The sequence below is a fragment of the Panthera pardus genome, unplaced genomic scaffold (genome assembly GCF_024362965.1).
Source record: "Panthera pardus isolate Hobbes unplaced genomic scaffold, ASM2436296v1 HiC_scaffold_8, whole genome shotgun sequence".
Lineage (NCBI taxonomy): Eukaryota > Metazoa > Chordata > Mammalia > Carnivora > Felidae > Panthera > Panthera pardus.
In genome coordinates this window covers 143256611-143271053 of record NW_026527013.1, presented here as the reverse complement: position 1 = coordinate 143271053, position 14443 = coordinate 143256611, and the positions used below count along the sequence as shown (strand labels likewise).

Below are 14443 nucleotides of genomic sequence, written 5' to 3'. Positions count from 1 at the left end.
TTTGGGAGTTACTATTTTCATGTGCTTCCTCATATTCCTACAAATCCACATTTTCCCTAAACAGTTTTTTAAAATTAAAAATTTAATAAGCAAAAGACATTAGCACATTCTCATTTTGAAAAGTTTAAGCAATGGATAAGTAAATAGTGTAAAATGGAAGGAGATCACATCTAAACCCATATCTATTAGTAAAATTATATACACAGACACATAATTTTATTAAAAGATATATGTCTTATGACTTTTTTCATGGAATAATCTGGGAGACATTTCCATTTTGTTAATATAGTTCTGTGTCAGTAATTTTCAACCGTGGCTGCACATTAGCATTACCTGGATAGCTTAAAAAAAAAAAAAAAGGATGCTCAAACTCTATCCGAGACCAGTGAAATTGGGGTGGGGCCCTGGCATTGGTATACTTTAAATAACTGCTAGGTGCTTCTAATACTTGTGTAGGATTGAGAACTAGGAACCTCTTTGTTTTTTTTTTAACAGCTGCTTGGGTTTTGATTATATGAATAGACCGTAATTTATTTAAAAAATCCCTTAGTGATAGGTTACTTCCCTTTGATTTCTTAAGATTATTTGTCATTTGAAAAAAAGTTAAAACAGTACTAGAGGCTCATCTCAACACAATAGCTCAAGTGAATTTTGGAACCATAGGGCCCCTTTATGGAACAACAAAGGGGCTGAATTAATGAATTACCGAAACACCTTGCTATAAGACAGACTCACAGGCACACATCACAGACTGTGGCTGTTGATGACATTAAGTAAGAGAGTCAGTGTAGGGGGTCATGTGCTTGAAATGCTGAAGGAGCATGATGACTCTTGTTGGGTGCAGCAGATTTTAAACTTGGTGAATTTAAGTTAATCTTACTTTCCTTTTTTCTAACTGTGTAGGGTCTGAAATCCTACAGTGAATTCTGAAGATATCTTAAGAGCTTGCTTAGTGATTAATGCCTAAATTTTGAGTATTTTAAATAATGAGGTTGTTTTGAAAATAGTGAGGAATCTTTCTAAGAGAATGGCTTGTGACTGGATGCTGTCTGTCTGTCTATCTATCTATTCATTCTGCTCATGAATATTTGTTGAGCGGCTATGACAGGCCAGGTTAAGGTTAATCTTCACTGTGGGGCTAGAGAAGGAACAAGAAAAATCTATGTCCTCACGGGAGTTTACATTCTGGTGGGTGTAGAAAATGTGTACAAATAAATGTAGACAGAGAGTGACCATGTCATAAAGAAAATAAAGGAGGTGGGCAAAACAGGGCATGAGCTTGGGTGGCAGGGAGGGCCCCTCTGTGAGGTCACCATGGAATGATAGGACAAAGCCAGTCAGTTAACAACTAGGAGAAAAGCATCCAGATAAATCTTTCTTTTTCTCCAAGCTCTCCCTCAACCCAGGCCCTGGTCTGAGAGTATCTCAAAGGAAACCAAGTCTTGCAGAATGAAGCCCCTGTCCTACCCCCTCTCTCCCCCCCTTTATTGTCTAGGTATTCAGAGCCAGTATAGACGGATACAGGAGACCGGGATGGGAAAGGATCTACAGGGCCTCTTCTTTCCTGACTGTGGCACCAGGGACACAGGTCTGATACCCTGCCTTTTTTTTTTTTTTTTTTTTTTAGTATTTATTTATTTATCTTTGAGACCGAGATAGAGCACAAGCAGGGGAGGGACAAAGAAGGAGAGAGGGAATCTCAAGCAGGCTCCACACAGCGCAGAGCTGGATGCTGGGTGGGATCTCACAACCCTGGGATCATGACCTAAGCCGAAATCAAGAGTCAGATGCTTAACTGACTGAGCCACCCAGGTGTGATTCCCTGACTTTTGAGAAACCTGGCCCCTACCCCATCTCCCTCACTCAACTGTCCCTAAAGCCTCAGGCCAAGCCAGACCCCAGGGCTAAGTCAGCAGGTGCCACCATGTCGGGTCCTTAGGCCTCTTGGTGTCTCAGGAGCACTGCCTATATGGGTGAGGTCTCCTGAGCATCCTTATTGATTTGAAGTCCAGGTCCTTGGGAATCCCAAGGGTGGGACCAGTCCTCAGGATTTTGGAGAACATGACATCATCAAAGAGGCTGACCCTTCTCCTAGCAGGCTGGACAACACCGTAGGAAGAAGGGAGCCTGGGACCTCGCAGGAGGGAGAGGGGAGCTGTGTGGGCACAGTGAGACTTCCAGGGTAGGTGGGCAGTCAGGGGTTGGAGGTTTCCAGGTCACTTCTTCCTGTCACCATCCCCTGTGTCTAGGCCAGCCATGTTGTGTGCAGCTGTGACCAGATGGAGGACACTGATAAGAGACTTGAGCACAGCTATAGGGGCGGTGATCCAGAGGCCCACTTGGAAAAACCCACAGAGCCAACTCAAGGTCCCTCGGAGAAATTGAACAGGTGGAGGGAGCAGTAGAAGAGCTCATTTCCAGCACAAGGGATAAACAGAGCAGGCTTGAGGCTTGATTAAGGGTTCGAGAAGCGTGTCTGGAAATCATCCAGAAGTCCGCTGAGTGAGTAGAAGGAGGAGGTCATGAGGGGACAGCAGGGCATTAAGTAGAAAGAAACAATGGCTAAGGCAATCCTGCATAGCCTTGGGAGACAGGGCAGACAGGGTGGAATCAGGAAGCCTGCCCAAGGCACCTTGCCCTCCCGTTTGATCTGGAGCCACCGGCAGCACTCACGGATGAAGTTAGGCACAAACAGGAAGATATTTTCACCTGGTGTCGTGGCAGCCCCCTTGCCGCCCCTGGGCCCCATCTGGAGGTGGCATCCGAGTCCCGGCCCCGCTGCGCCCTCACCCTCCAGCCCGGTGCCTCAGGCCAAGCCAACAAATAGTGCACAGGCCTCCATTGCCCCTGCCCTGGCTGCTATTTATTTTTTAAGAAGTTGTCTGAAAACCTCTCTAGAGCAAGTCAGGATACACACACACACACACACACACACACACACACACACACACACAAGGAAAGTCCTATGCTCTTCTTTCTACCTACCCATTCAACCTAATTATTGCAGTGGTTGGTTTAAAAACAATTATTGACATTATTTTTTTAGGGAAGTTTTAGGTTTACAGCAGAATTGAAGATGGTGGTGGTTTTATTTGGTTTCAGAACAGGTTCTTCCCAGACTCTCGTCAAGATAACTTTTTGCAACCAAAGGTGTACCTTCCTAGGAAGACTTACAATCCAAAGGCTGTCCCCTGGCTCCTGCCCAGTAGTTCTCAAACTTTAGCATGCATCAAAATCACCCAGACGGCTTGTTAAAATACAGATTGCTGAGCCCCACCTTTCGAATTTCTGAGTCAGTAGGTCTGGGTTGGGGTCTAAGATTTTGCATTTCTAACAGTTTCCGGTGATGCTGATGCCGCTGTTTCGCAGACCACACTTTGAGAACCACTGCTCCATATAAATCACTTGCTGGCTGACTTAGCAAGTAAAAGTACACAAAACAAAAATGAGATTTAACAATGTTCTCTCTGGCAGCAGATTTTTTTCTTTTGACTCATGCCTGGTTGGATTTCTGTTCATATTGGTCATAATCACAGCAGCTGCTATATGGATCTACTTTTAATTGTGTGCCCTTTTGGAAGTTGTGTTCCTTATTAAATAATGCATAGCTCAGGAGTAATGATCAGCATAATGGTCACTTGAACATGATTCCTAAAGCAGGGTCACTCAGATTACCACTTTTACTCATTTTTACTACCTGTGACAGTAGAGCAGACTGATTTAAGAAACTTAGACTGTAAGATACACATTAACTGGGAATTGAGAACAGTAAAAGAAGAAAGAAACTATGATTTGTCTCAGCTACCAGCAATTTGTCTTCAGAAACCATGACAGCTACCTCCTGATTCCCATTATGCAATGAGATTGCAAATAACATTCCACAGCAGTCTTAATCAATAGAGGGTCACAAGAGGCCCTTCTTTCCCCATGGTGGGAAAAAAATGGCCTTTTTACCAATTTAAGTGATAGAATACACTCTCTGGCAAAAGACAGAGACATCTCTTTTAGCTGTAATTGGGGATTTTCCTTAATCTCTAAGCACTCTTCCTAACATAAAACATACACAAAATCTTTGTGTATTTTAAGTACATGGTGAGCACCAGGCTGGTGGGGTGGGAAGGAGTCCAGGTATAGCATCATCCAAAGAAACCTTTATCTGTTTCCAGAATGAGGCCAAACTCTGCTGCTTTACTCCATTAGGCCCAGCAAGCTAATAAGCATGTGTTCTCCACATTGGTCATTAGTCTCCTTCCAAGACTCTCCTAGGCTTCCCTCTGTGCTTGGGAGGCGGGGTTCCTTGGTGTAACATAGCCCCAGATCTATTGGTTATGTCCAGCTTCTGAGAATTCATGGGTCTGTCTCTGTGTCCCCCATAGTGCCACACTGGGCTTCCTTGGGATGTGAGGATGGTGATGTATTTTTGCTCCGGCTTCTCACCTTTGCTTCCTTTCAGGTAGACTGAGAGTAAACTCTAGCTTTGATTCGTGCTTGTACTATTTCTTACACTTTACGTATTTACATTGTGACAATTCTGTAAAACTTCTCAAAGTAGTTTATTATCTTCGCTCTGAGAACGTTTGAATTTATATTGTTTATAAAGCAAATGGCATTTCATACTTATGCAGATTTGTTGTGCAGATATTTGTGGTTTATAGATATTTATTACAAGGGGCTGTCTCTTCACATTATAGATTATTATAATATGCTTATCTAGTGGTGCTGATACTCTTGAGTAAAACAGATTAATATGAATTATATAAAATAGGTCAGGCTCTGAAGTCAGATTGCCTGGGTTCAAATTCTGATGTAATGCTTATTAGCTATATTACCTTAAGCAAGCTGGTTAATCTCTCTATCTATAAAGACTAGATAATAATACTAATTCCTTCATAAGTTTTTAAATGAAGATAAACAAGATAAAGTGCATGGAGTCCTAAGCAAGATGCTTGGAAAATAGCACCATAAATGTTTGCTATAATGATAATGAGGAGGAAGATACTGATGTCCACCATCAGTAGGATATTCATTTTGAGTTATACCTTTTTTTCCAATTTCTCAACCGTTCGTCCTGACTTGCCTTATTTTGTGAACAATGGGAGGTTAGCATTAGAGGTGTAGTCATTGACCAAGAAACAACACAATTAATAGGTCCAAATAGGCTCTGGCATGGAGCAAGGCTATCTAATTTTTCTGAAGGCTAGACATGAGACTGGGACCTTGCCAACTCCATGCTCCAGCCAATTGAGCTAAAAAAGTAGTGGTACTGTTATTCTTTGCAAATCCACGTGTTAGGTGGTAGGAGTCCGTTTTATTTAATAATCAGAAAACCAAGGGAAAGACTGGATGACCCAAAGATAAGCTGTGCTAATTTTGCTGTTGTTCCAGCACTCAAACAAAAATGCTACTAGGTTTCAATAAAAAAAAATGAATTTTTCTCCTTTGGATTCTTTCCTGGTACCCCACTTTGAAAGTACAAGAGGTGGAGTTGTGGTTGAGGAGAAGCAGCTGGCTATGCTAGAGCTGGGTGGCAGCCTTTAAATCTGTCTTTCCGGTTAGAATTCCCTTTCTTTTCTGTGTTTGATACAATGTCCCAACATAGAAACACAGGCTCACTCTGGACCAAGAACGCTACCTTTTTATTGAGAGAGTAATTTTTCTTTCTCCTAGGGATGAATTGCATAACATTTGTACCTATCACCTTCTGATACAAATGTCAGAAATGTAAGCACTGAAAGAATTCAGAGGTACTTTCTTTCGAAGTCATATTCATTTTTGGATAACCAGAAAAATAGAGTGGAACTAAATATATTAAATTTGGACTCACACTATGACCTATCTTTTTCCACCTATTTACAATGTGAATAATTCAGTCAAACACCTATCAATTATGCCCCGGTAAATTTTCACTTCAAACATGGATAATTTACTCACATGTGAAAGGACTTCATAGGGAAAAAGAACTGAAGTTTTCATAATGCAGAATTCTAGTGAGGTCTTGTTAGGAAGGACAGAATCCTATCAGAGTGTTGGGAGATAATGCCAAATAGTTCTTGGTTTAGTTCTTTAAACTTGGTAAGCGCTAAATCTCCTTTTTTCCACCAAGAGAAGCAGAATAAGATGAAGAAATGCCAGCATAGTATTCACTTATTCACCTCCTTTAACAGGTGAAACAGGTAATAGTAAATCAATCCCCCAGCAGGTGTTTATTCATGTATTTATCTTGTAGGTATATGCATCATGTTTGACACTCTAGGGAACAGCTATGAAAGTAGGTTTTAAGCTTTTACGTTGCTTAGATCTAGTTGGGGAGAAATATATAAAATAACAACAAACGACATAAAACAATATTGTAAGGGCTGTAGTGTGGTGCCAGGGTTTCAAAGAAAGGCTGACCTCACCTGAAGAAGTTGCAGTTATCCGTCAAGGGTTCCTGTGGTAATGTGGGGTTTGGCTGGACCCAGAGGGATGAGTAGGAGCCTCTCAACCAAGAGACTAGGAGAGGAGGAAGGCTCTTCCAGGCGTGGGAAGTCCCATGAACCTTTGACCTGATGCACGGCCCTGTTCAACTAAGTGAAGACGGAAGTAAATGAAAACCATGTTCCTTCCTCATAGCATGTCTCTCCTATGATGATAAAACCTGAAAGGATCACTTTAAGAGTCTTCTGGGAGGATTCAAAATGAGGAAGGTTGAAGGGCTATTTTCCCTGCTCCCATTGAATACAAAATTTGGGACCGCTATTAAAATCCAAGCAAGTGTGTATAGAGCATCCAGAGGGCAGAATGCCCAGCCCCCAGTCAGGGGTAGGCATAGATAAAGGGGCGAGTTGCTGTGGGATTCAAGGAGGGGGCTAGTGGACCCAGGAAAACCCTTACCCCATCCCCATTCTTTGTACTTTGGAAATCCATGAAACATAAGATCAAAAAATTTTTTTTTTCATTTGTCACATGCATATCTGTTTTTTTAAATCTTTATTCACTTTTGAGAGACAGATACAGAGCATGAGTGGGGGAGGGACAGAGAGGGGGACACAGGCTCCAGGCAGGCTCCGAAGCAGGCTCCAGGCTCTGAGCACTCAGCACAGAGTGCACTCAGCAGAGAGCCCGACCCAGGACTGGAACCCACGAACTCTGAGATCATGACCTGAGCCGAAGTCGGATGCTCAACCGACTGAGCCACCTAGGCACCCTGTCACGTGCATATCTTGACTGTTCATATTCTTATTAAGCATAGATATATAATTTATTGTTGAGAGAGAAATTAAATACAGTATCAGTGAATCAACTTTATTTTCCTCATTCCAATAAGGAAAGCCACCATCCTTGAGAGGCTCACAGTTTCTTATTTCTATCTTCTTGACCCCTCACTAAACTGAGAGTAATCATATCTGTACTTCCTCTGTTTCACAAAGTGGTCATAGATCTTGAAAATGTAAAAATTTGGGGGAATTTACAGTATTCTAAGTGTTAAGTGTTTTGAATGATTTGGATGTAGGTTCTAAATTGAAAATGGCGTAAGTGATTATTTTTCTTCTTAATGCTGCAGTACTTTAACTCGTAATTTCTACTCTTGTAACCCCACTGATTTAAATGGGAGCTAGATGTGAGATGTTTTGTTGTCTTTGAAACCACTGGGATAGAATTTTAAATCCTTGGATTTTTTTCCCCCTCTGCCCGAGGAAATGAAGATACTGGAAATTCCATTTTTTAGTTTGGATTACTTTATTTCATTTATATTCATGCAGCTAAAGTACCTAGTGAAGTATTGCATGCGTATAAATTAGTATTTACAGGTAACACCTTGCTGAAAATAAAATAGATTAAGTGGAGAATATTTTTCCCACAGCTTCCTTCTCTAACGAAAATAAAATAACCCAGCACCACTTCTTAACTGAATGCCCCATCTGTCACCTCCATGCTGCTCTGAGCCAACACTGTCCTGGGAGTAGCGTGGGGCCAAGGGTCTACATGCGAATCAGGGTGGGTTTAAACACATGCTGGGAGAATTGGGATTTGAAGCTTCAGGCTTATATTTACTTTTATGTATTTCTCTGACTTATGGGGAACTAAAAGGAAAACCTGTATTTTTGGACTGTAATTACAGTTAAATTTCAGCCTGTACCAATCAGTATTAGGCCTAGCATATGATAAAAAAACGGATATTAAATCAGTGATCTAACATACAGTAGTGGTCCAAGGTTGGTGAAGAAATATTATTTTAACCCCTTATTTTTAAAATTTCATGATGTTTAAACTAATAACCTTAATATTTCATTCTAGTAAAGTGGTACAAGTTTAGGATTTTGAAGGTAAATAAATGTAAAACCTATAAATATGCTGATCACATCTACATGATAAGAATTATCCTTAAAGAATCTATTTTCTGTTAGAAAGTGATTCTTATTGGGGCACCTGGGTAGCTTAGTCGGTTAAGCATCTGACTTTGGCTCAGGTCATCTCACGGTTCGTGGGTTCGAGCCCTGTGTTGGGCTCTGTGCTGACAGCTTAGAGCCTGGAGTCTGCTTTGGATTCTCTGTCTCCCTCTCTCTCTGGCCTTTCGCTGCTTGTTCTCTCTCTCTCGCTCTCTCTCTCTCTCTCTCTCTCAAAAAATAAGTAAACATACAATAATTAAAAAAAAGGAAAATGATTCTTATGAAGGAAAAAGGATAGTTTTGCATTGCGCTTTTTTTTATGTAACTCAGTTAAATTCATTAGTGGGGTTCCACTGTTTTCAAATATACTCACTAACCAACATTTAAAACATGTTTTAGGAAACTTGGTGCAAAATATTTTTTTCTGAAGTTGTTTTTCCTAGTTCTCCTTTAAAAAATTTTTTTTTAGTTTATGTTTTGAGAGAGAGAGCGAGCGAGCGCAAGCAGGGGAGGGGCAGAGAGAGAGGGAGAGAATCCCAAGCAGGCTCCACATTGTCAGCACAGAGCCGGATTGCAGGGCTCGAACTCATGAACTTGTGAGATCATGACCTGAACTGTAATCAAGAGTTGGGATGCTTAACTGACTGAGCCACCCAGGTGCCCCTTCCTATTCTCCTAATACTTGCCATTATGGAACCTTAGAGATGGAAGGGATTTCTGAGATCTTCTATTACAGCTTTTCATTCAAAGCAGAATCTAATCTATTAAGATCCTTGGTACATAGTCATTCAGTGCTGCCTTTTGCTCCTCTTAACTGTGTCACATATGTCTCCACCCAACCCCCCTCTAGAATATAATGTTCTTGACAGTAAGAAAGATGCCGGACTCATCTTTATGTTCCTGAGGGTGCCTGGCATGGTCCTTGGCACATACTAGGTACCAAATGAATGCATCCTTAACTGATTTAACAATGTCAGTGAGGGGATGCAATATTCTCACCAACTGTCCACTCCATTTTGTAATGGAATAATTTTTTTCTTTATTCTGACCTGAATTTCTTCTCCCCTGTGAATAGTTTTCAGAATGATTTAATTCCATATAGCATGGGGAAGCCTATCTAGCCAGTTGGACCAGATGAAGCAATCCTGGTGCTTAAGAGGGGGGCAGATGTCATGGTCAATCACTTCTACCCATTGGTCCTGCTCCTGTCTTCTGATACATCTTTTTCATGAGACATACAGTCCTTCAAATGTTTGCAGATCCCTGTTGTTCCTGAGTCTTGAGTTCTTTAGGCTCAAAGTTCCTATTGTTTACCTGCTCCTACTAGTAACAGCATAAAAGCTAACGTTTGAAAGCTTCCTATATACCAGGTGCTGTGCTAAACACTTAGCATGCCTGATCATATTTGATCCTTATCACAATTCCATCAGATAGCTATGGTTTTCAGATGAGGAAATGAGGCTTATTAAGGTTCCTTAGATAACTGACTTAGAAAGTAAGTGGCCGTGCCATACTCAAACCGTGGTCTGACAAATGCAAAAGCTCATGATTTTAACCACTGTTTTGTATAGCCTTTCATACAGTATGATTTTAAATCCTTTCTGTTATGGCTTCCTTCCCCCTGAACACAATCCTGCTGGTAGTTTAACTCTGTTCTAAGTTAAATCCATTTTTCCTTGCTATTCTAAAAGATTGCTTTTGAGCAGAAGAGTTAACACACAGAACCTCAGCTCTGTAAGCCTTACACTTACTTGTAAGCCTCAGTGTGGAGTGGCTGGAATGGCAGATGGGCTGGCCAGCACATCCTCAGTGGGCAGTGACCTCAATACAAGGATCAAGTCTGACTACCCATGGCCTCATATGGCCTCCCTGCTCCTGGAGTGGTCACACAGCTCCTTGGGAAATGTTGGGAAGTGTGTACTCCTTTAGCAGTGTTGATGGGAGCTTTCTATTGTTCCAGATGTTTTCCAAGGAGGATACTGGATGGGAAGAATTTGTATTATTACAGATGGCCATAGCACTTTATGTATCAGGAAGTTTTCCATGGAAGGATGAATGTATACAAAATTATTCTTTGAAGTTAATGGCAGGATGTGGTAAAACTACTTGGACTTCAGGAAAACACTGAGAACATTAAAATAAATACATGGTTTGCACCTACTCCTTTCCCAAACTAAAATATGACGCACAATAGCATTTCCTCAACATGTGGGATCAAGTTCTAGATCAAATGCAGAGATGATAAAATGAACGTATTTGTATTAAGGTTCTTTGATTTACTCCTCATTTCCATTGAGTCTAGCTTTGAATGGTTGGGTAGAGATATTGGGACCAAAGGTTATGATACTATCAACATCAGAATAGCAGATGATACATTTTCATATATGTGGGGAGAGAACAGAGTTCCCATCCTATTTCCTGTACCTTGGCAGAAGAAGAGAATTGTTTTTTTTCAGCCACTTTTGGGGGTAGACTTGGTCAGCAGCCCCTCTTGTCCATCAGGTAACCAGCCCCAGAGCCTCCTGATACTGCTGCTGTGTATTCATGGCTGCCCCCACCCCCTTTCTTCCTCTGTTAACCTGCCTTATTATTCTACTCCAAGGCTTCTTTAACCATGCTAGGATGTATTTGGTTATACGTTTACTTTGAAAACACGGTTGATCTTTTTAGAGTTCCTCTAGATTTTCCTATTAGATAAAAACAGATTTTTATACCTTTTGTTTCCATGGTAATGGATTCCAGGACTACTTTAGAAAACAACTAGCTTCGTGTGCCAGTGGAAAGTTGGAGCATTATGGCCTAACACGATAAATATTAGCCCACCTGTAAAAGGAGAGCAAACTAGATAGAAACACTTAGAACCATGGTCGTGAGATAATGTGAGCATATTTTAAATGAAATCAGTGGAATTTGGAAAGCGAATCTTGGCATTGCAGGCAAATGGTTTGGGAGCATTAGCATGAAATTTAGTGTTCACTAATCAGCTCAAGGCAGAAAGAGCTTAATTAACTTGAGGCATTAGTTTTAAATTTAACAGTTTAGAAGAAGCCATAGAACCCCATTTCTAAATTTTCAGAAACTTTCCCAAGTTTTTGCAAGGGTCAGTTCTGCTCTTGGGAAGTTGGAGGAGGATGTAGGCAGAGAAGAGCCTTCCTTGGGCTGTTTGCCTTTTGGTGAAAGGGAGATTATTTCCAAAACCTCAAGGGAGACTACCTGGTATTGTCGGCAAATGTACCTTTTAGGAATCTGGGGTACAGACTATATAACTCAATAGAAAATCTATTAGAGTTGGCTAAAGACAGGGCAAACATAAAAAGCAGATATTTTTCCTGGGAAAAATAGAGCTACTTTTATAAAGAGTCTTAGGTTTCTGAGCATGTGGAAGGGAAAGGAATAATAAGATTTTTGAGGTCAACCCTGACTGCCCCTAGAAGCCTGCTTTTTGTTATAAGGAGGAAGAATGAGAGGGAAGAGGAAAGGCAGAGGGAAGAAAAGAGGAAGGAAGAGTGGAGAGGAAGATCAGAGGTGTGCACCAAGCTGACTGTGCTTATTTGGAAGGAGAGAATGAAAGTCCCTTTTGTCCTAATGCGGACTTTAATATTTAAAATTACCCTTGCCAGGGGCGCCTGGGTGGCGCAGTCGGTTAAGCGTGCGACTTCAGCCAGGTCACGATCTCGCGGTCTGTGAGTTCGAGCCCCGCGTCAGGCTCTGGGCTGATGGCTCGGAGCCTGGAGCCTGTTTCTGATTCTGTGTCTCCCTCTCTCTCTGCCCCTCCCCCGTTCATGCTCTGTCTCTCTCTGTCCCAAAAATAAATAAAAAACGTTGAAAAAAAAAATTTAAAATTACCCTTGCCATTATTGAGGATATTAAGATGCTTTTATGTTGAACTGATTAAAATTACATTTGGAATAATAAGTGGCATGTAATGTACAAATACCTTCCCCAGACACCTTTAAAAAGTTTTTTTTTTAAGCATAAAAATCATAAACAACTGTAATGGAAAGTTTCCAGAAGCATTCTTCTAGGAGACATAGAGTTGTGGGGCCAGGAACACAGGGACAGCAGGTCTTATGAAATGTTTTACTATAAGACTGGGGGCTCTCCACCTGCCTGGAAGGATTCAGGACATTGCTTCTAATGAAATTAAAGGGAGGTTGAACTACTCTGGAACTCTATTCATTTTCTTCTTAATATTTCTAAGATTGAAGATGCCTGTTAATACAGGTCTTTTATGTATCTGGTAGGGAGAGTTTACGAAGGCTGATTGATTTTGATCTAGCTCATTTCTTTCAGCATTTGCAGCAGTGATCCAAATGATCACACTTGTTTTTCCCCTTGTCCACACTGCATTAGACCTTTTTCAAACCCACTTTATTTCCATTTCTCCTCCCCAGCAGCATGGGTTGCACACAAATGGCTTTTGTAATTGGAATGTAAATGTACCATCCTCTCCAAGGAGGGAGGCTCCACTTTGCTGAAGGTTAGCTGAGACCCAAGGCTTGGCAAGGAGTCCCTTAGGGTATGCTGGCAGGTCCGCCTGCTGGCTTTGAAAAGAGCCTTCCATGAGTACCACTGCAAGCATTTACCAACCCACTGTAATTCCCAAGGGAAAGCTCTGTGGCTTCCTGGAGGGTTCCTTTCTTTATCTCCACCCCAAATGGGTACCCAAATGGCAGACAGACTGCTCCCTCGTGAAAAGGTCTAGTTAACTCCAGATGACCCTGGTGTAAGAGAGGGAGTTGCCTCCACCCACTCCCACTTCTCCTCCGCAATCTCTCCTTTGCCCTTTTCCTGCTTTCCTGTGGGTTGCTTGAACATTTTATAGAATTCCATTTTAATTTAGAGTGGTGTTATTTTGATTTGATTTCTATTTTAGGGTATGTCTCTTTTTTTTTTTTTTTTTTTTTTAAATTTTTTTTTTCAACGTTTGTTAATTTTATTTTTGGGACAGAGAGAGAGAGACAGAGCATGAACGGGGGAGGGGCAGAGAGAGAGGGAGACACAGAATCGGAAACAGGCTCCAGGCTCCAAGCCATCAGCCCAGAGCCTGACGCGGGGCTCGAACTCACGGACCGCGAGATCGTGACCTGGCTGAAGTCGGACGCTTAACCGACTGCGCCACCCAGGCGCCCCAGGGTATGTCTCTTTAAATAGCTTTTTTTTGGTGGTTCTCCATATAACATTTATTTATACATAATTTTTCATAGTCTACTGGTGTTGATATTTTACCAGTTCCATTGAAGTGTAGGAACTTATGTCCCTTTACCCTCCCCCTTTTATCATTGTTTTAAATATGTCCTCTGCATACTTGAGAACCATAATCGATAGTATTATGATTTTTGCTTTATTCTTAAACTATATTTAGAAAACTGAAGAGAAATAAAATCTTGTATTTATCCATACTTTTGCTCTGTTGTTCTTCTTTCCTGATGTTCAAAGATTCCTTTTTTAATCTTTTCCTTTGTTTAGAGACCTGTCTTTAGCCATTGTTTTGGGTAGGCCTGTTACTTTTCCTTCTGAGAATGTCCTTCCTGAAGCATATTTTCTCTGGACATAGAATCCTGGATTGATTATCCTTTTCTTCCTTTTTTGAAAGTCATTGCACCATTTCCTTCAGGCCTCCTTGATTTCTTATGAGAAATCCTCTATAGTTAATGCATTGTTTCTCATTGGCTACTTTCCAGATTTTGTCTTTGTCTTTAGTTTTCAGAAGTGTGATGATAATGTGTCTTGGTGTGGATTTCTGGGTTTATCCTGTTTGGTCTTTACTGAGATTCTTGGGTCTTCTTTTGCCAAGTTTGTGAAGTTTTCAGCCATTATTTCTTTAAATACTTGTTCAGCTCTACCCTCTTTTTCCTGTTCTTCTGGGAGTCAGATGATCTATATTTTAGGACTGTTTTTGATAATCCTACAGTCTCTGAGACTCTGTTCTTTTTCTTTTTTTTACTGGTCTACTTTCTCTCTATTCGATTGGGTAATTTCTATTTTTCTATCCTCAGTTCACTGATTCTTTCTCCTCTCCATTTTGCTGTTGAGCCTGTCAATTAACATTTTTTTAAAAATTTCAGTTATGT

The 14443-nt window shown here is 41.1% G+C and overlaps 1 protein-coding gene and 1 long non-coding RNA gene across 7 annotated transcripts in view; both read left to right on the top strand.

Annotated features, from left to right (window-relative positions):
* The window catches only part of GRM8 (glutamate metabotropic receptor 8), a 759959-nt gene that overhangs the window by 17662 nt on the left and 727854 nt on the right, over window positions 1-14443 (top strand). The window lies entirely within an intron of this gene.
* On the top strand, window positions 1343-3461 carry LOC109268931 (uncharacterized). The gene is made up of 2 exons (XR_002080846.2): window positions 1343-1588; window positions 2250-3461. It is a non-coding gene; the product is annotated as an uncharacterized LOC109268931 (long non-coding RNA).